Source organism: Triturus cristatus, chromosome 4_1 (genome assembly GCF_964204655.1).
Source record: "Triturus cristatus chromosome 4_1, aTriCri1.1, whole genome shotgun sequence".
NCBI classification, from domain to species: Eukaryota; Metazoa; Chordata; class Amphibia; order Caudata; family Salamandridae; genus Triturus; species Triturus cristatus.
The window spans coordinates 124,137,177-124,155,235 of NC_140585.1; the positions used below are offsets into that span (position 1 = coordinate 124,137,177).

The following is an 18,059-nucleotide window of genomic DNA, read 5'->3' on the forward strand; positions in this document are numbered from 1 at the left end:
GGTTAACATACAGTGATATCACTCCTATTCAAGTACTAAACATGCCAACCTGAAGTGTAAAACATCCCCTAGGTGTAGTTAAGGCATCAGTTAGGAGTGAACTGAACACTCATGTTATGGGCAATTAGACTTAAAATAAAGTGTGGACAGCAGTAACGTTACTTTTGAAATGTGATGCTGAGTGAGCACACAGGGGAATTAGCTCAAATGGTAGAGCGCTCGCTTAGCATGCGAGAGGTAGCGGGATCGATGCCCGCATTCTCCATTCTAAAATTTGCATACATTTTACTTTTTAACTTGTAATTGCCATGGTTGTTGCAGAGTAAGAACAGAAAAGTCACAGATGGCTTTCAAATTTGGTGTCATTATAACAACTAAAGTGGTTTAATCAAAAGTGTTTAGGTATTCTATAGCACGTGAGAGGAATTTGATTTCTTATGCAATCTCAAAATGAAAATTTCACACCTTCCATTTTCATTTCGTCTTATTTTACTTGACATTCTTTCCTCTGAAGGATGTATAAAAGTGAAGTTCCTTGCAAAACAAGAGCAGAGGAATATCCAGAAACAGTTTTCCTTAATAAAAAATGATGAGTCTGCATACCATATTTAAGTGGGAGCCCGGCTAGCTCAGTCGGTAGAGCATGAGACTCTTAATCTCAGGGTCGTGGGTTCGAGCCCCACGTTGGGCGAAAACGAGTATTTTTTGCTGGATAATTGCATTGGCTCTCATAATATGGTGATTAATCTTGCATTAGACATGCACTAACTCCTAAAAATTGTATCTCCCTTGGTTACTCATTCATGAGAAATGTATCTCCAAGATTAGGTAGGGCCTGAGTCTAGGTTAACATACAGTGATATCACTCCTATTCAAGTACTAAACATGCCAACCTGAAGTGTAAAACATCCCCTAGGTGTAGTTAAGGCATCAGTTAGGAGTGAACTGAACACTCATGTTATGGGCCATTAGACTTAAAATAAAGTGTGGACAGCAGTAACGTTACTTTTGAAATGTGATGCTGAGTGAGCACACAGGGGAATTAGCTCAAATGGTAGAGCGCTCGCTTAGCATGCGAGAGGTAGCGGGATCGATGCCCGCATTCTCCATTCTAAAATTTGCATACATTTTACTTTTTAACTTGTAATTGCCATGGTTGTTGCAGAGTAAGAACAGAAAAGTCACAGATGGCTTTCAAATTTGGTGTCATTATAACAACTAAAGTGGTTTAATCAAAAGTGTTTAGGTATTCTATAGCACGTGAGAGGAATTTGATTTCTTATGCAATCTCAAAATGAAAATTTCACACCTTCCATTTTCATTTCGTCTTATTTTACTTGACATTCTTTCCTCTGAAGGATGTATAAAAGTGAAGTTCCTTGCAAAACAAGAGCAGAGGAATATCCAGAAACGGTTTTCCTTAATAAAAAATGATGAGTCTGCATACCATATTTAAGTGGGAGCCCGGCTAGCTCAGTCGGTAGAGCTATGAGACTCTTAATCTCAGGGTCGTGGGTTCGAGCCCCACGTTGGGCGAAAACGAGTATTTTTTGCTGGATGATTGCATTGGCTCTCATAATATGGTGATTAATCTTGCATTAGACATGCACTAACTCCTAAAAATTGTATCTCCCTTGGTTACTCATTCATGAGAAATGTATCTCCAAGATTAGGTGGGGCCTGAGTCTAGGTTTACATACAGTGATATCACTCCTATTCAAGTACTAAACATGCCAACCTGAAGTGTAAAACATCCCCTAGGTGTAGTTAAGGCATCAGTTAGGAGTGAACTGAACACTCATGTTATGGGCAATTAGACTTAAAATAAAGTGTGGACAGCAGTAACGTTACTTTTGAAATGTGATGCTGAGTGAGCACACAAGGGAATTAGCTCAAATGCTAGAGCGCTCGCTTAGCATGCGAGCGGTAGCGGGATCGATGCCCGCATTCTCCATTCTAAAATTTGCATACATATTACTTTTTAACTTGTAATTGCCATGGTTGTTGCAGAGTAAGAACAGAAAAGTCACAGATGGCTTTCAAATTTGGTGTCATTATAACAACTAAAGTGGTTTAATCAAAAGTGTTTAGGTATTCTATAGCACGTGAGAGGAATTTGATTTCTTATGCAATCTCAAAATGAAAATTTCACACCTTCCATTTTCATTTCGTCTTATTTTACTTGACATTCTTTCCTCTGAAGGATGTATAAAAGTGAAGTTCCTTGCAAAACAAGAGCAGAGGAATATCCAGAAACGGTTTTCCTTAATAAAAAATGATGAGTCTGCATACCATATTTAAGTGGGAGCCCGGCTAGCTCAGTCGGTAGAGCTATGAGACTCTTAATCTCAGGGTCGTGGGTTCGAGCCCCACGTTGGGCGAAAACGAGTATTTTTTGCTGGATGATTGCATTGGCTCTCATAATATGGTGATTAATCTTGCATTAGACATGCACTAACTCCTAAAAATTGTATCTCCCTTGGTTACTCATTCATGAGAAATGTATCTCCAAGATTAGGTGGGGCCTGAGTCTAGGTTAACATACAGTGATATCACTCCTATTCAAGTACTAAACATGCCAACCTGAAGTGTAAAACATCCCCTAGGTGTAGTTAAGGCATCAGTTAGGAGTGAACTGAACACTCATGTTATGGGCAATTAGACTTAAAATAAAGTGTGGACAGCAGTAACGTTACTTTTGAAATGTGATGCTGAGTGAGCACACAGGGGAATTAGCTCAAATGGTAGAGCGCTCGCTTAGCATGCGACAGGTAGCGGGATCGATGCCCGCATTCTCCATTCTAAAACTTGCATATATTTTACTTTTTAACTTGTAATTGCCATGGTTGTTGCAGAGTAAGAACAGAAAAGTCACAGATGGCTTTCAAATTTGGTGTCATTATAACAACTAAAGTGGTTTAATCAAAAGTGTTTAGGTATTCTATAGCACGTGAGAGGAATTTGATTTCTTATGCAATCTCAAAATGAAAATTTCACACCTTCCATTTTCATTTCGTCTTATTTTACTTGACATTCTTTCCTCTGAAGGATGTATAAAAGTGAAGTTCCTTGCAAAACAAGAGCAGAGGAATATCCAGAAACAGTTTTCCTTAATAAAAAATGATGAGTCTGCATACCATATTTAAGTGGGAGCCCGGCTAGCTCAGTCGGTAGAGCTATGAGACTCTTAATCTCAGGGTCGTGGGTTCGAGCCCCACGTTGGGCGAAAACGAGTATTTTTTGCTGGATGATTGCATTGGCTCTCATAATATGGTGATTAATCTTGCATTAGACATGCACTAACTCCTAAAAATTGTATCTCCCTTGGTTACTCATTCATGAGAAATGTATCTCCAAGATTAGGTAGGGCCTGAGTCTAGGTTAACATACAGTGATATCACTCCTATTCAAGTACTAAACATGCCAACCTGAAGTGTAAAACATCCCCTAGGTGTAGTTAAGGCATCAGTTAGGAGTGAACTGAACACTCATGTTATGGGCAATTAGACTTAAAATAAAGTGTGGACAGCAGTAACGTTACTTTTGAAATGTGATGCTGAGTGAGCACACAGGGGAATTAGCTCAAATGGTAGAGCGCTCGCTTAGCATGCGAGAGGTAGCGGGATCGATGCCCGCATTCTCCATTCTAAAATTTGCATACATTTTACTTTTTAACTTGTAATTGCCATGGTTGTTGCAGAGTAAGAACAGAAAAGTCACAGATGGCTTTCAAATTTGGTGTCATTATAACAACTAAAGTGGTTTAATCAAAAGTGTTTAGGTATTCTATAGCACGTGAGAGGAATTTGATTTCTTATGCAATCTCAAAATGAAAATTTCACACCTTCCATTTTCATTTCGTCTTATTTTACTTGACATTCTTTCCTCTGAAGGATGTATAAAAGTGAAGTTCCTTGCAAAACAAGAGCAGAGGAATATCCAGAAACGGTTTTCCTTAATAAAAAATGATGAGTCTGCATACCATATTTAAGTGGGAGCCCGGCTAGCTCAGTCGGTAGAGCTATGAGACTCTTAATCTCAGGGTCGTGGGTTCGAGCCCCACGTTGGGTGAAAACGAGTATTTTTTGCTGGATGATTGCATTGGCTCTCATAATATGGTGATTAATCTTGCATTAGACATGCACTAACTCCTAAAAATTGTATCTCCCTTGGTTACTCATTCATGAGAAATGTATCTCCAAGATTAGGTGGGGCCTGAGTCTAGGTTAACATACAGTGATATCACTCCTATTCAAGTACTAAACATGCCAACCTGAAGTGTAAAACATCCCCTAGGTGTAGTTAAGGCATCAGTTAGGAGTGAACTGAACACTCATGTTATGGGCAATTAGACTTAAAATAAAGTGTGGACAGCAGTAACGTTACTTTTGAAATGTGATGCTGAGTGAGCACACAGGGGAATTAGCTCAAATGGTAGAGCGCTCGCTTAGCATGCGACAGGTAGCGGGATCGATGCCCGCATTCTCCATTCTAAAATTTGCATACATTTTACTTTTTAACTTGTAATTGCCATGGTTGTTGCAGAGTAAGAACAGAAAAGTCACAGATGGCTTTCAAATTTGGTGTCATTATAACAACTAAAGTGGTTTAATCAAAAGTGTTTAGGTATTCTATAGCACGTGAGAGGAATTTGATTTCTTATGCAATCTCAAAATGAAAATTTCACACCTTCCATTTTCATTTCGTCTTATTTTACTTGACATTCTTTCCTCTGAAGGATGTATAAAAGTGAAGTTCCTTGCAAAACAAGAGCAGAGGAATATCCAGAAACGGTTTTCCTTAATAAAAAATGATGAGTCTGCATACCATATTTAAGTGGGAGCCCGGCTAGCTCAGTCGGTAGAGCTATGAGACTCTTAATCTCAGGGTCGTGGGTTCGAGCCCCACGTTGGGCGAAAACGAGTATTTTTTGCTTGATGATTGCATTGACTCTCATAATATGGTGATTAATCTTGCATTAGACATGCACTAACTCCTAAAAATTGTATCTCCCTTGGTTACTCATTCATGAGAAATGTATCTCCAAGATTAGGTAGGGCCTGAGTCTAGGTTAACATACAGTGATATCACTCCTATTCAAGTACTAAACATGCCAACCTGAAGTGTAAAACATCCCCTAGGTGTAGTTAAGGCATCAGTTAGGAGTGAACTGAACACTCATGTTATGGGCAATTAGACTTAAAATAAAGTGTGGACAGCAGTAACGTTACTTTTGAAATGTGATGCTGAGTGAGCACACAGGGGAATTAGCTCAAATGGTAGAGCGCTCGCTTAGCATGCGAGAGGTAGCGGGATCGATGCCCGCATTCTCCATTCTAAAATTTGCATACATTTTACTTTTTAACTTGTAATTGCCATGGTTGTTGCAGAGTAAGAACAGAAAAGTCACAGATGGCTTTCAAATTTGGTGTCATTATAACAACTAAAGTGGTTTAATCAAAAGTGTTTAGGTATTCTATAGCACGTGAGAGGAATTTGATTTCTTATGCAATCTCAAAATGAAAATTTCACACCTTCCATTTTCATTTCGTCTTATTTTACTTGACATTCTTTCCTCTGAAGGATGTATAAAAGTGAAGTTCCTTGCAAAACAAGAGCAGAGGAATATCCAGAAACAGTTTTCCTTAATAAAAAATGATGAGTCTGCATACCATATTTAAGTGGGAGCCCGGCTAGCTCAGTCGGTAGAGCATGAGACTCTTAATCTCAGGGTCGTGGGTTCGAGCCCCACGTTGGGCGAAAACGAGTATTTTTTGCTGGATGATAGCATTGGCTCTCATAATATGGTGATTAATCTTGCATTAGACATGCACTAACTCCTAAAAATTGTATCTCCCTTGGTTACTCATTCATGAGAAATGTATCTCCAAGATTAGGTAGGGCCTGAGTCTAGGTTAACATACAGTGATATCACTCCTATTCAAGTACTAAACATGCCAACCTGAAGTGTAAAACATCCCCTAGGTGTAGTTAAGGCATCAGTTAGGAGTGAACTGAACACTCATGTTATGGGCAATTAGACTTAAAATAAAGTGTGGACAGCAGTAACGTTACTTTTGAAATGTGATGCTGAGTGAGCACACAGGGGAATTAGCTCAAATGGTAGAGCGCTCGCTTAGCATGCGAGAAGTAGCGGGATCGATGCCCGCATTCTCCATTCTAAAATTTGCATACATTTTACTTTTTAACTTGTAATTGCCATGGTTGTTGCAGAGTAAGAACAGAAAAGTCACAGATGGCTTTCAAATTTGGTGTCATTATAACAACTAAAGTGGTTTAATCAAAAGTGTTTAGGTATTCTATAGCACGTGAGAGGAATTTGATTTCTTATGCAATCTCAAAATGAAAATTTCACACCTTCGATTTTCATTTCGTCTTATTTTACTTGACATTCTTTCCTCTGAAGGATGTATAAAAGTGAAGTTCCTTGCAAAACAAGAGCAGAGGAATATCCAGAAACAGTTTTCCTTAATAAAAAATGATGAGTCTGCATACCATATTTAAGTGGGAGCCCGGCTAGCTCAGTCGGTAGAGCATGAGACTCTTAATCTCAGGGTCGTGGGTTCGAGCCCCACGTTGGGCGAAAACGAGTATTTTTTGCTGGATAATTGCATTGGCTCTCATAATATGGTGATTAATCTTGCATTAGACATGCACTAACTCCTAAAAATTGTATCTCCCTTGGTTACTCATTCATGAGAAATGTATCTCCAAGATTAGGTAGGGCCTGAGTCTAGGTTAACATACAGTGATATCACTCCTATTCAAGTACTAAACATGCCAACCTGAAGTGTAAAACATCCCCTAGGTGTAGTTAAGGCATCAGTTAGGAGTGAACTGAACACTCATGTTATGGGCCATTAGACTTAAAATAAAGTGTGGACAGCAGTAACGTTACTTTTGAAATGTGATGCTGAGTGAGCACACAGGGGAATTAGCTCAAATGGTAGAGCGCTCGCTTAGCATGCGAGAGGTAGCGGGATCGATGCCCGCATTCTCCATTCTAAAATTTGCATACATTTTACTTTTTAACTTGTAATTGCCATGGTTGTTGCAGAGTAAGAACAGAAAAGTCACAGATGGCTTTCAAATTTGGTGTCATTATAACAACTAAAGTGGTTTAATCAAAAGTGTTTAGGTATTCTATAGCACGTGAGAGGAATTTGATTTCTTATGCAATCTCAAAATGAAAATTTCACACCTTCCATTTTCATTTCGTCTTATTTTACTTGACATTCTTTCCTCTGAAGGATGTATAAAAGTGAAGTTCCTTGCAAAACAAGAGCAGAGGAATATCCAGAAACGGTTTTCCTTAATAAAAAATGATGAGTCTGCATACCATATTTCAGTGGGAGCCCGGCTAGCTCAGTCGGTAGAGCATGAGACTCTTAATCTCAGGGTCGTGGGTTCGAGCCCCACGTTGGGCGAAAACGAGTATTTTTTGCTGGATGATTGCATTGGCTCTCATAATATGGTGATTAATCTTGCATTAGACATGCACTAACTCCTAAAAATTGTATCTCCCTTGGTTACTCATTCATGAGAAATGTATCTCCAAGATTAGGTGGGGCCTGAGTCTAGGTTAACATACAGTGATATCACTCCTATTCAAGTACTAAACATGCCAACCTGAAGTGTAAAACATCCCCTAGGTGTAGTTAAGGCATCAGTTAGGAGTGAACTGAACACTCATGTTATGGGCCATTAGACTTAAAATAAAGTGTGGACAGCAGTAACGTTACTTTTGAAATGTGATGCTGAGTGAGCACACAAGGGAATTAGCTCAAATGCTAGAGCGCTCGCTTAGCATGCGAGCGGTAGCGGGATCGATGCCCGCATTCTCCATTCTAAAATTTGCATACATTTTACTTTTTAACTTGTAATTGCCATGGTTGTTGCAGAGTAAGAACAGAAAAGTCACAGATGGCTTTCAAATTTGGTGTCATTATAACAACTAAAGTGGTTTAATCAAAAGTGTTTAGGTATTCTATAGCACGTGAGAGGAATTTGATTTCTTATGCAATCTCAAAATGAAAATTTCACACCTTCCATTTTCATTTCGTCTTATTTTACTTGACATTCTTTCCTCTGAAGGATGTATAAAAGTGAAGTTCCTTGCAAAACAAGAGCAGAGGAATATCCAGAAACGGTTTTCCTTAATAAAAAATGATGAGTCTGCATACCATATTTAAGTGGGAGCCCGGCTAGCTCAGTCGGTAGAGCTATGAGACTCTTAATCTCAGGGTCGTGGGTTCGAGCCCCACGTTGGGCGAAAACGAGTATTTTTTGCTGGATGATTGCATTGGCTCTCATATTATGGTGATTAATCTTGCATTAGACATGCACTAACTCCTAAAAATTGTATCTCCCTTGGTTACTCATTCATGAGAAATGTATCTCCAAGATTAGGTGGGGCCTGAGTCTAGGTTTACATACAGTGATATCACTCCTATTCAAGTACTAAACATGCCAACCTGAAGTGTAAAACATCCCCTAGGTGTAGTTAAGGCATCAGTTAGGAGTGAACTGAACACTCATGTTATGGGCAATTAGACTTAAAATAAAGTGTGGACAGCAGTAACGTTACTTTTGAAATGTGATGCTGAGTGAGCACACAGGGGAATTAGCTCAAATGGTAGAGCGCTCGCTTAGCATGCGACAGGTAGCGGGATCGATGCCCGCATTCTCCATTCTAAAATTTGCATATATTTTACTTTTTAACTTGTAATTGCCATGGTTGTTGCAGAGTAAGAACAGAAAAGTCACAGATGGCTTTCAAATTTGGTGTCATTATAACAACTAAAGTGGTTTAATCAAAAGTGTTTAGGTATTCTATAGCACGTGAGAGGAATTTGATTTCTTATGCAATCTCAAAATGAAAATTTCACACCTTCCATTTTCATTTCGTCTTATTTTACTTGACATTCTTTCCTCTGAAGGATGTATAAAAGTGAAGTTCCTTGCAAAACAAGAGCAGAGGAATATCCAGAAACAGTTTTCCTTAATAAAAAATGATGAGTCTGCATACCATATTTAAGTGGGAGCCCGGCTAGCTCAGTCGGTAGAGCTATGAGACTCTTAATCTCAGGGTCGTGGGTTCGAGCCCCACGTTGGGCGAAAACGAGTATTTTTTGCTGGATGATTGCATTGGCTCTCATAATATGGTGATTAATCTTGCATTAGACATGCACTAACTCCTAAAAATTGTATCTCCCTTGGTTACTCATTCATGAGAAATGTATCTCCAAGATTAGGTAGGGCCTGAGTCTAGGTTAACATACAGTGATATCACTCCTATTCAAGTACTAAACATGCCAACCTGAAGTGTAAAACATCCCCTAGGTGTAGTTAAGGCATCAGTTAGGAGTGAACTGAACACTCATGTTATGGGCAATTAGACTTAAAATAAAGTGTGGACAGCAGTAACGTTACTTTTGAAATGTGATGCTGAGTGAGCACACAGGGGAATTAGCTCAAATGGTAGAGCGCTCGCTTAGCATGCGAGAGGTAGCGGGATCGATGCCCGCATTCTCCATTCTAAAATTTGCATACATTTTACTTTTTAACTTGTAATTGCCATGGTTGTTGCAGAGTAAGAACAGAAAAGTCACAGATGGCTTTCAAATTTGGTGTCATTATAACAACTAAAGTGGTTTAATCAAAAGTGTTTAGGTATTCTATAGCACGTGAGAGGAATTTGATTTCTTATGCAATCTCAAAATGAAAATTTCACACCTTCCATTTTCATTTCGTCTTATTTTACTTGACATTCTTTCCTCTGAAGGATGTATAAAAGTGAAGTTCCTTGCAAAACAAGAGCAGAGGAATATCCAGAAACGGTTTTCCTTAATAAAAAATGATGAGTCTGCATACCATATTTAAGTGGGAGCCCGGCTAGCTCAGTCGGTAGAGCTATGAGACTCTTAATCTCAGGGTCGTGGGTTCGAGCCCCACGTTGGGCGAAAACGAGTATTTTTTGCTGGATGATTGCATTGGCTCTCATAATATGGTGATTAATCTTGCATTAGACATGCACTAACTCCTAATAATTGTATCTCCCTTGGTTACTCATTCATGAGAAATGTATCTCCAAGATTAGGTGGGGCCTGAGTCTAGGTTAACATACAGTGATATCACTCCTATTCAAGTACTAAACATGCCAACCTGAAGTGTAAAACATCCCCTAGGTGTAGTTAAGGCATCAGTTAGGAGTGAACTGAACACTCATGTTATGGGCAATTAGACTTAAAATAAAGTGTGGACAGCAGTAACGTTACTTTTGAAATGTGATGCTGAGTGAGCACACAGGGGAATTAGCTCAAATGGTAGAGCGCTCGCTTAGCATGCGACAGGTAGCGGGATCGATGCCCGCATTCTCCATTCTAAAATTTGCATACATTTTACTTTTTAACTTGTAATTGCCATGGTTGTTGCAGAGTAAGAACAGAAAAGTCACAGATGGCTTTCAAATTTGGTGTCATTATAACAACTAAAGTGGTTTAATCAAAAGTGTTTAGGTATTCTATAGCACGTGAGAGGAATTTGATTTCTTATGCAATCTCAAAATGAAAATTTCACACCTTCCATTTTCATTTCGTCTTATTTTACTTGACATTCTTTCCTCTGAAGGATGTATAAAAGTGAAGTTCCTTGCAAAACAAGAGCAGAGGAATATCCAGAAACGGTTTTCCTTAATAAAAAATGATGAGTCTGCATACCATATTTAAGTGGGAGCCCGGCTAGCTCAGTCGGTAGAGCTATGAGACTCTTTATCTCAGGGTCGTGGGTTCGAGCCCCACGTTGTGCAAAAACGAGTATTTTTTGCTGGATGATTGCATTGGCTCTCATAATATGGTGATTAATCTTGCATTAGACATGCACTAACTCCTAAAAATTGTATCTCCCTTGGTTACTCATTCATGAGAAATGTATCTCCAAGATTAGGTAGGGCCTGAGTCTAGGTTAACATACAGTGATATCACTCCTATTCAAGTACTAAACATGCCAACCTGAAGTGTAAAACATCCCTTAGGTGTAGTTAAGGCATCAGTTAGGAGTGAACTGAACACTCATGTTATGGGCAATTAGACTTAAAATAAAGTGTGGACAGCAGTAACGTTACTTTTGAAATGTGATGCTGAGTGAGCACACAGGGGAATTAGCTCAAATGGTAGAGCGCTCGCTTAGCATGCGAGAGGTAGCGGGATCGATGCCCGCATTCTCCATTCTAAAATTTGCATACATTTTACTTTTTAACTTGTAATTGCCATGGTTGTTGCAGAGTAAGAACAGAAAAGTCACAGATGGCTTTCAAATTTGGTGTCATTATAACAACTAAAGTGGTTTAATCAAAAGTGTTTAGGTATTCTATAGCACGTGAGAGGAATTTGATTTCTTATGCAATCTCAAAATGAAAATTTCACACCTTCCATTTTCATTTCGTCTTATTTTACTTGACATTCTTTCCTCTGAAGGATGTATAAAAGTGAAGTTCCTTGCAAAACAAGAGCAGAGGAATATCCAGAAACAGTTTTCCTTAATAAAAAATGATGAGTCTGCATACCATATTTAAGTGGGAGCCCGGCTAGCTCAGTCGGTAGAGCATGAGACTCTTAATCTCAGGGTCGTGGGTTCGAGCCCCACGTTGGGCGAAAACGAGTATTTTTTGCTGGATGATAGCATTGGCTCTCATAATATGGTGATTAATCTTGCATTAGACATGCACTTACTCCTAAAAATTGTATCTCCCTTGGTTACTCATTCATGAGAAATGTATCTCCAAGATTAGGTAGGGCCTGAGTCTAGGTTAACATACAGTGATATCACTCCTATTCAAGTACTAAACATGCCAACCTGAAGTGTAAAACATCCCCTAGGTGTAGTTAAGGCATCAGTTAGGAGTGAACTGAACACTCATGTTATGGGCAATTAGACTTAAAATAAAGTGTGGACAGCAGTAACGTTACTTTTGAAATGTGATGCTGAGTGAGCACACAGGGGAATTAGCTCAAATGGTAGAGCGCTCGCTTAGCATGCGAGAGGTAGCGGGATCGATGCCCGCATTCTCCATTCTAAAATTTGCATACATTTTACTTTTTAACTTGTAATTGCCATGGTTGTTGCAGAGTAAGAACAGAAAAGTCACAGATGGCTTTCAAATTTGGTGTCATTATAACAACTAAAGTGGTTTAATCAAAAGTGTTTAGGTATTCTATAGCACGTGAGAGGAATTCGATTTCTTATGCAATCTCAAAATGAAAATTTCACACCTTCGATTTTCATTTCGTCTTATTTTACTTGACATTCTTTCCTCTGAAGGATGTATAAAAGTGAAGTTCCTTGCAAAACAAGAGCAGAGGAATATCCAGAAACAGTTTTCCTTAATAAAAAATGATGAGTCTGCATACCATATTTAAGTGGGAGCCCGGCTAGCTCAGTCGGTAGAGCATGAGACTCTTAATCTCAGGGTCGTGGGTTCGAGCCCCACGTTGGGCGAAAACAAGTATTTTTTGCTGGATAATTGCATTGGCTCTCATAATATGGTGATTAATCTTGCATTAGACATGCACTAACTCCTAAAAATTGTATCTCCCTTGGTTACTCATTCATGAGAAATGTATCTCCAAGATTAGGTAGGGCCTGAGTCTAGGTTAACATACAGTGATATCACTCCTATTCAAGTACTAAACATGCCAACCTGAAGTGTAAAACATCCCCTAGGTGTAGTTAAGGCATCAGTTAGGAGTGAACTGAACACTCATGTTATGGGCCATTAGACTTAAAATAAAGTGTGGACAGCAGTAACGTTACTTTTGAAATGTGATGCTGAGTGAGCACACAGGGGAATTAGCTCAAATGGTAGAGCGCTCGCTTAGCATGCGAGAGGTAGCGGGATCGATGCCCGCATTCTCCATTCTAAAATTTGCATACATTTTACTTTTTAACTTGTAATTGCCATGGTTGTTGCAGAGTAAGAACAGAAAAGTCACAGATGGCTTTCAAATTTGGTGTCATTATAACAACTAAAGTGGTTTAATCAAAAGTGTTTAGGTATTCTATAGCACGTGAGAGGAATTTGATTTCTTATGCAATCTCAAAATGAAAATTTCACACCTTCCATTTTCATTTCGTCTTATTTTACTTGACATTCTTTCCTCTGAAGGATGTATAAAAGTGAAGTTCCTTGCAAAACAAGAGCAGAGGAATATCCAGAAACGGTTTTCCTTAATAAAAAATGATGAGTCTGCATACCATATTTCAGTGGGAGCCCGGCTAGCTCAGTCGGTAGAGCATGAGACTCTTAATCTCAGGGTCGTGGGTTCGAGCCCCACGTTGGGCGAAAACGAGTATTTTTTGCTGGATGATTGCATTGGCTCTCATAATATGGTGATTAATCTTGCATTAGACATGCACTAACTCCTAAAAATTGTATCTCCCTTGGTTACTCATTCATGAGAAATGTATCTCCAAGATTAGGTGGGGCCTGAGTCTAGGTTAACATACAGTGATATCACTCCTATTCAAGTACTAAACATGCCAACCTGAAGTGTAAAACATCCCCTAGGTGTAGTTAAGGCATCAGTTAGGAGTGAACTGAACACTCATGTTATGGGCCATTAGACTTAAAATAAAGTGTGGACAGCAGTAACGTTACTTTTGAAATGTGATGCTGAGTGAGCACACAAGGGAATTAGCTCAAATGCTAGAGCGCTCGCTTAGCATGCGAGCGGTAGCGGGATCGATGCCCGCATTCTCCATTCTAAAATTTGCATACATTTTACTTTTTAACTTGTAATTGCCATGGTTGTTGCAGAATAAGAACAGAAAAGTCACAGATGGCTTTCAAATTTGGTGTCATTATAACAACTAAAGTGGTTTAATCAAAAGTGTTTAGGTATTCTATAGCACGTGAGAGGAATTTGATTTCTTATGCAATCTCAAAATGAAAATTTCACACCTTCCATTTTCATTTCGTCTTATTTTACTTGACATTCTTTCCTCTGAAGGATGTATAAAAGTGAAGTTCCTTGCAAAACAAGAGCAGAGGAATATCCAGAAACGGTTTTCCTTAATAAAAAATGATGAGTCTGCATACCATATTTAAGTGGGAGCCCGGCTAGCTCAGTCGGTAGAGCTATGAGACTCTTAATCTCAGGGTCGTGGGTTCGAGCCCCACGTTGGGCGAAAACAAGTATTTTTTGCTGGATGATTGCATTGGCTCTCATAATATGGTGATTAATCTTGCATTAGACATGCACTAACTCCTAAAAATTGTATCTCCCTTGGTTACTCATTCATGAGAAATGTATCTCCAAGATTAGGTGGGGCCTGAGTCTAGGTTTACATACAGTGATATCACTCCTATTCAAGTACTAAACATGCCAACCTGAAGTGTAAAACATCCCCTAGGTGTAGTTAAGGCATCAGTTAGGAGTGAACTGAACACTCATGTTATGGGCAATTAGACTTAAAATAAAGTGTGGACAGCAGTAACGTTACTTTTGAAATGTGATGCTGAGTGAGCACACAGGGGAATTAGCTCAAATGGTAGAGCGCTCGCTTAGCATGCGACAGGTAGCGGGATCGATGCCCGCATTCTCCATTCTAAAATTTGCATATATTTTACTTTTTAACTTGTAATTGCCATGGTTGTTGCAGAGTAAGAACAGAAAAGTCACAGATGGCTTTCAAATTTGGTGTCATTATAACAACTAAAGTGGTTTAATCAAAAGTGTTTAGGTATTCTATAGCACGTGAGAGGAATTTGATTTCTTATGCAATCTCAAAATGAAAATTTCACACCTTCCATTTTCATTTCGTCTTATTTTACTTGACATTCTTTCCTCTGAAGGATGTATAAAAGTGAAGTTCCTTGCAAAACAAGAGCAGAGGAATATCCAGAAACAGTTTTCCTTAATAAAAAATGATGAGTCTGCATACCATATTTAAGTGGGAGCCCGGCTAGCTCAGTCGGTAGAGCATGAGACTCTTAATCTCAGGATCGTGGGTTCGAGCCCCACGTTGCTGGATGATAGCATTGGCTCTCATAATATGGTGATTAATCTTGCATTAGACATGCACTAACTCCTAAAAATTGTATCTCCCTTGGTTACTCATTCATGAGAAATGTATCTCCAAGATTAGGTGGGGCCTGAGTCTAGGTTTACATACAGTGATATCACTCCTATTCAAGTACTAAACATGCCAACCTGAAGTGTAAAACATCCCCTAGGTGTAGTTAAGGCATCAGTTAGGAGTGAACTGAACACTCATGTTATGGGCAATTAGACTTAAAATAAAGTGTGGACAGCAGTAACGTTACTTTTGAAATGTGATGCTGAGTGAGCACACAGGGGAATTAGCTCAAATGGTAGAGCGCTCGCTTAGCATGCGACAGGTAGCGGGATCGATGCCCGCATTCTCCATTCTAAAACTTGCATATATTTTACTTTTTAACTTGTAATTGCCATGGTTGTTGCAGAGTAAGAACAGAAAAGTCACAGATGGCTTTCAAATTTGGTGTCATTATAACAACTAAAGTGGTTTAATCAAAAGTGTTTAGGTATTCTATAGCACGTGAGAGGAATTTGATTTCTTATGCAATCTCAAAATGAAAATTTCACACCTTCCATTTTCATTTCGTCTTATTTTACTTGACATTCTTTCCTCTGAAGGATGTATAAAAGTGAAGTTCCTTGCAAAACAAGAGCAGAGGAATATCCAGAAACAGTTTTCCTTAATAAAAAATGATGAGTCTGCATACCATATTTAAGTGGGAGCCCGGCTAGCTCAGTCGGTAGAGCTATGAGACTCTTAATCTCAGGGTCGTGGGTTCGAGCCCCACGTTGGGCGAAAACGAGTATTTTTTGCTGGATGATTGCATTGGCTCTCATAATATGGTGATTAATCTTGCATTAGACATGCACTAACTCCTAAAAATTGTATCTCCCTTGGTTACTCATTCATGAGAAATGTATCTCCAAGATTAGGTAGGGCCTGAGTCTAGGTTAACATACAGTGATATCACTCCTATTCAAGTACTAAACATGCCAACCTGAAGTGTAAAACATCCCCTAGGTGTAGTTAAGGCATCAGTTAGGAGTGAACTGAACACTCATGTTATGGGCAATTAGACTTAAAATAAAGTGTGGACAGCAGTAACGTTACTTTTGAAATGTGATGCTGAGTGAGCACACAGGGGAATTAGCTCAAATGGTAGAGCGCTCGCTTAGCATGCGAGAGGTAGCGGGATCGATGCCCGCATTCTCCATTCTAAAATTTGCATACATTTTACTTTTTAACTTGTAATTGCCATGGTTGTTGCAGAGTAAGAACAGAAAAGTCACAGATGGCTTTCAAATTTGGTGTCATTATAACAACTAAAGTGGTTTAATCAAAAGTGTTTAGGTATTCTATAGCACGTGAGAGGAATTTGATTTCTTATGCAATCTCAAAATGAAAATTTCACACCTTCCATTTTCATTTCGTCTTATTTTACTTGACATTCTTTCCTCTGAAGGATGTATAAAAGTGAAGTTCCTTGCAAAACAAGAGCAGAGGAATATCCAGAAACGGTTTTCCTTAATAAAAAATGATGAGTCTGCATACCATATTTAAGTGGGAGCCCGGCTAGCTCAGTCGGTAGAGCTATGAGACTCTTAATCTCAGGGTCGTGGGTTCGAGCCCCACGTTGGGCGAAAACGAGTATTTTTTGCTGGATGATTGCATTGGCTCTCATAATATGGTGATTAATCTTGCATTAGACATGCACTAACTCCTAATAATTGTATCTCCCTTGGTTACTCATTCATGAGAAATGTATCTCCAAGATTAGGTGGGGCCTGAGTCTAGGTTAACATACAGTGATATCACTCCTATTCAAGTACTAAACATGCCAACCTGAAGTGTAAAACATCCCCTAGGTGTAGTTAAGGCATCAGTTAGGAGTGAACTGAACACTCATGTTATGGGCAATTAGACTTAAAATAAAGTGTGGACAGCAGTAACGTTACTTTTGAAATGTGATGCTGAGTGAGCACACAGGGGAATTAGCTCAAATGGTAGAGCGCTCGCTTAGCATGCGACAGGTAGCGGGATCGATGCCCGCATTCTCCATTCTAAAATTTGCATACATTTTACTTTTTAACTTGTAATTGCCATGGTTGTTGCAGAGTAAGAACAGAAAAGTCACAGATGGCTTTCAAATTTGGTGTCATTATAACAACTAAAGTGGTTTAATCAAAAGTGTTTAGGTATTCTATAGCACGTGAGAGGAATTTGATTTCTTATGCAATCTCAAAATGAAAATTTCACACCTTCCATTTTCATTTCGTCTTATTTTACTTGACATTCTTTCCTCTGAAGGATGTATAAAAGTGAAGTTCCTTGCAAAACAAGAGCAGAGGAATATCCAGAAACGGTTTTCCTTAATAAAAAATGATGAGTCTGCATACCATATTTAAGTGGGAGCCCGGCTAGCTCAGTCGGTAGAGCTATGAGACTCTTAATCTCAGGGTCGTGGGTTCGAGCCCCACGTTGTGCAAAAACGAGTATTTTTTGCTGGATGATTGCATTGGCTCTCATAATATGGTGATTAATCTTGCATTAGACATGCACTAACTCCTAAAAATTGTATCTCCCTTGGTTACTCATTCATGAGAAATGTATCTCCAAGATTAGGTAGGGCCTGAGTCTAGGTTAACATACAGTGATATCACTCCTATTCAAGTACTAAACATGCCAACCTGAAGTGTAAAACATCCCTTAGGTGTAGTTAAGGCATCAGTTAGGAGTGAACTGAACACTCATGTTATGGGCAATTAGACTTAAAATAAAGTGTGGACAGCAGTAACGTTACTTTTGAAATGTGATGCTGAGTGAGCACACAGGGGAATTAGCTCAAATGGTAGAGCGCTCGCTTAGCATGCGAGAGGTAGCGGGATCGATGCCCGCATTCTCCATTCTAAAATTTGCATACATTTTACTTTTTAACTTGTAATTGCCATGGTTGTTGCAGAGTAAGAACAGAAAAGTCACAG

At 39.0% G+C, this 18,059-nt stretch overlaps 18 non-coding genes across 18 annotated transcripts; all 18 read left to right on the forward strand.

The window, feature by feature from the left end:
- The first annotated feature begins 192 nt into the window (after positions 1–192).
- TRNAA-AGC (transfer RNA alanine (anticodon AGC)) lies at positions 193–265 on the forward strand. Its single transcript has one exon. It is a non-coding gene; the product is annotated as a tRNA-Ala (tRNA).
- A 353-nt stretch (positions 266–618) lies between these two features.
- Positions 619–691, forward strand: TRNAK-CUU (transfer RNA lysine (anticodon CUU)). Its single transcript has one exon. It is a non-coding gene; the product is annotated as a tRNA-Lys (tRNA).
- A 345-nt stretch (positions 692–1,036) lies between these two features.
- On the forward strand, positions 1,037–1,109 carry TRNAA-AGC (transfer RNA alanine (anticodon AGC)). The gene has a single exon. It is a non-coding gene; the product is annotated as a tRNA-Ala (tRNA).
- A 2,462-nt stretch (positions 1,110–3,571) lies between these two features.
- Positions 3,572–3,644, forward strand: TRNAA-AGC (transfer RNA alanine (anticodon AGC)). Its single transcript has one exon. It is a non-coding gene; the product is annotated as a tRNA-Ala (tRNA).
- A 1,617-nt stretch (positions 3,645–5,261) lies between these two features.
- TRNAA-AGC (transfer RNA alanine (anticodon AGC)) lies at positions 5,262–5,334 on the forward strand. The gene has a single exon. It is a non-coding gene; the product is annotated as a tRNA-Ala (tRNA).
- A 353-nt stretch (positions 5,335–5,687) lies between these two features.
- TRNAK-CUU (transfer RNA lysine (anticodon CUU)) lies at positions 5,688–5,760 on the forward strand. The gene has a single exon. It is a non-coding gene; the product is annotated as a tRNA-Lys (tRNA).
- A 771-nt stretch (positions 5,761–6,531) lies between these two features.
- Positions 6,532–6,604, forward strand: TRNAK-CUU (transfer RNA lysine (anticodon CUU)). Its single transcript has one exon. It is a non-coding gene; the product is annotated as a tRNA-Lys (tRNA).
- A 345-nt stretch (positions 6,605–6,949) lies between these two features.
- On the forward strand, positions 6,950–7,022 carry TRNAA-AGC (transfer RNA alanine (anticodon AGC)). Its single transcript has one exon. It is a non-coding gene; the product is annotated as a tRNA-Ala (tRNA).
- Positions 7,023–7,375: 353 nt separating this feature from the next.
- Positions 7,376–7,448, forward strand: TRNAK-CUU (transfer RNA lysine (anticodon CUU)). The gene has a single exon. It is a non-coding gene; the product is annotated as a tRNA-Lys (tRNA).
- A 2,035-nt stretch (positions 7,449–9,483) lies between these two features.
- Positions 9,484–9,556, forward strand: TRNAA-AGC (transfer RNA alanine (anticodon AGC)). The gene has a single exon. It is a non-coding gene; the product is annotated as a tRNA-Ala (tRNA).
- A 1,617-nt stretch (positions 9,557–11,173) lies between these two features.
- TRNAA-AGC (transfer RNA alanine (anticodon AGC)) lies at positions 11,174–11,246 on the forward strand. Its single transcript has one exon. It is a non-coding gene; the product is annotated as a tRNA-Ala (tRNA).
- Positions 11,247–11,599: 353 nt separating this feature from the next.
- TRNAK-CUU (transfer RNA lysine (anticodon CUU)) lies at positions 11,600–11,672 on the forward strand. Its single transcript has one exon. It is a non-coding gene; the product is annotated as a tRNA-Lys (tRNA).
- Positions 11,673–12,017: 345 nt separating this feature from the next.
- Positions 12,018–12,090, forward strand: TRNAA-AGC (transfer RNA alanine (anticodon AGC)). Its single transcript has one exon. It is a non-coding gene; the product is annotated as a tRNA-Ala (tRNA).
- Positions 12,091–12,443: 353 nt separating this feature from the next.
- On the forward strand, positions 12,444–12,516 carry TRNAK-CUU (transfer RNA lysine (anticodon CUU)). Its single transcript has one exon. It is a non-coding gene; the product is annotated as a tRNA-Lys (tRNA).
- A 345-nt stretch (positions 12,517–12,861) lies between these two features.
- On the forward strand, positions 12,862–12,934 carry TRNAA-AGC (transfer RNA alanine (anticodon AGC)). The gene has a single exon. It is a non-coding gene; the product is annotated as a tRNA-Ala (tRNA).
- A 353-nt stretch (positions 12,935–13,287) lies between these two features.
- Positions 13,288–13,360, forward strand: TRNAK-CUU (transfer RNA lysine (anticodon CUU)). Its single transcript has one exon. It is a non-coding gene; the product is annotated as a tRNA-Lys (tRNA).
- A 2,858-nt stretch (positions 13,361–16,218) lies between these two features.
- On the forward strand, positions 16,219–16,291 carry TRNAA-AGC (transfer RNA alanine (anticodon AGC)). Its single transcript has one exon. It is a non-coding gene; the product is annotated as a tRNA-Ala (tRNA).
- A 1,617-nt stretch (positions 16,292–17,908) lies between these two features.
- Positions 17,909–17,981, forward strand: TRNAA-AGC (transfer RNA alanine (anticodon AGC)). Its single transcript has one exon. It is a non-coding gene; the product is annotated as a tRNA-Ala (tRNA).
- The last annotated feature ends 78 nt before the right edge of the window (positions 17,982–18,059 follow it).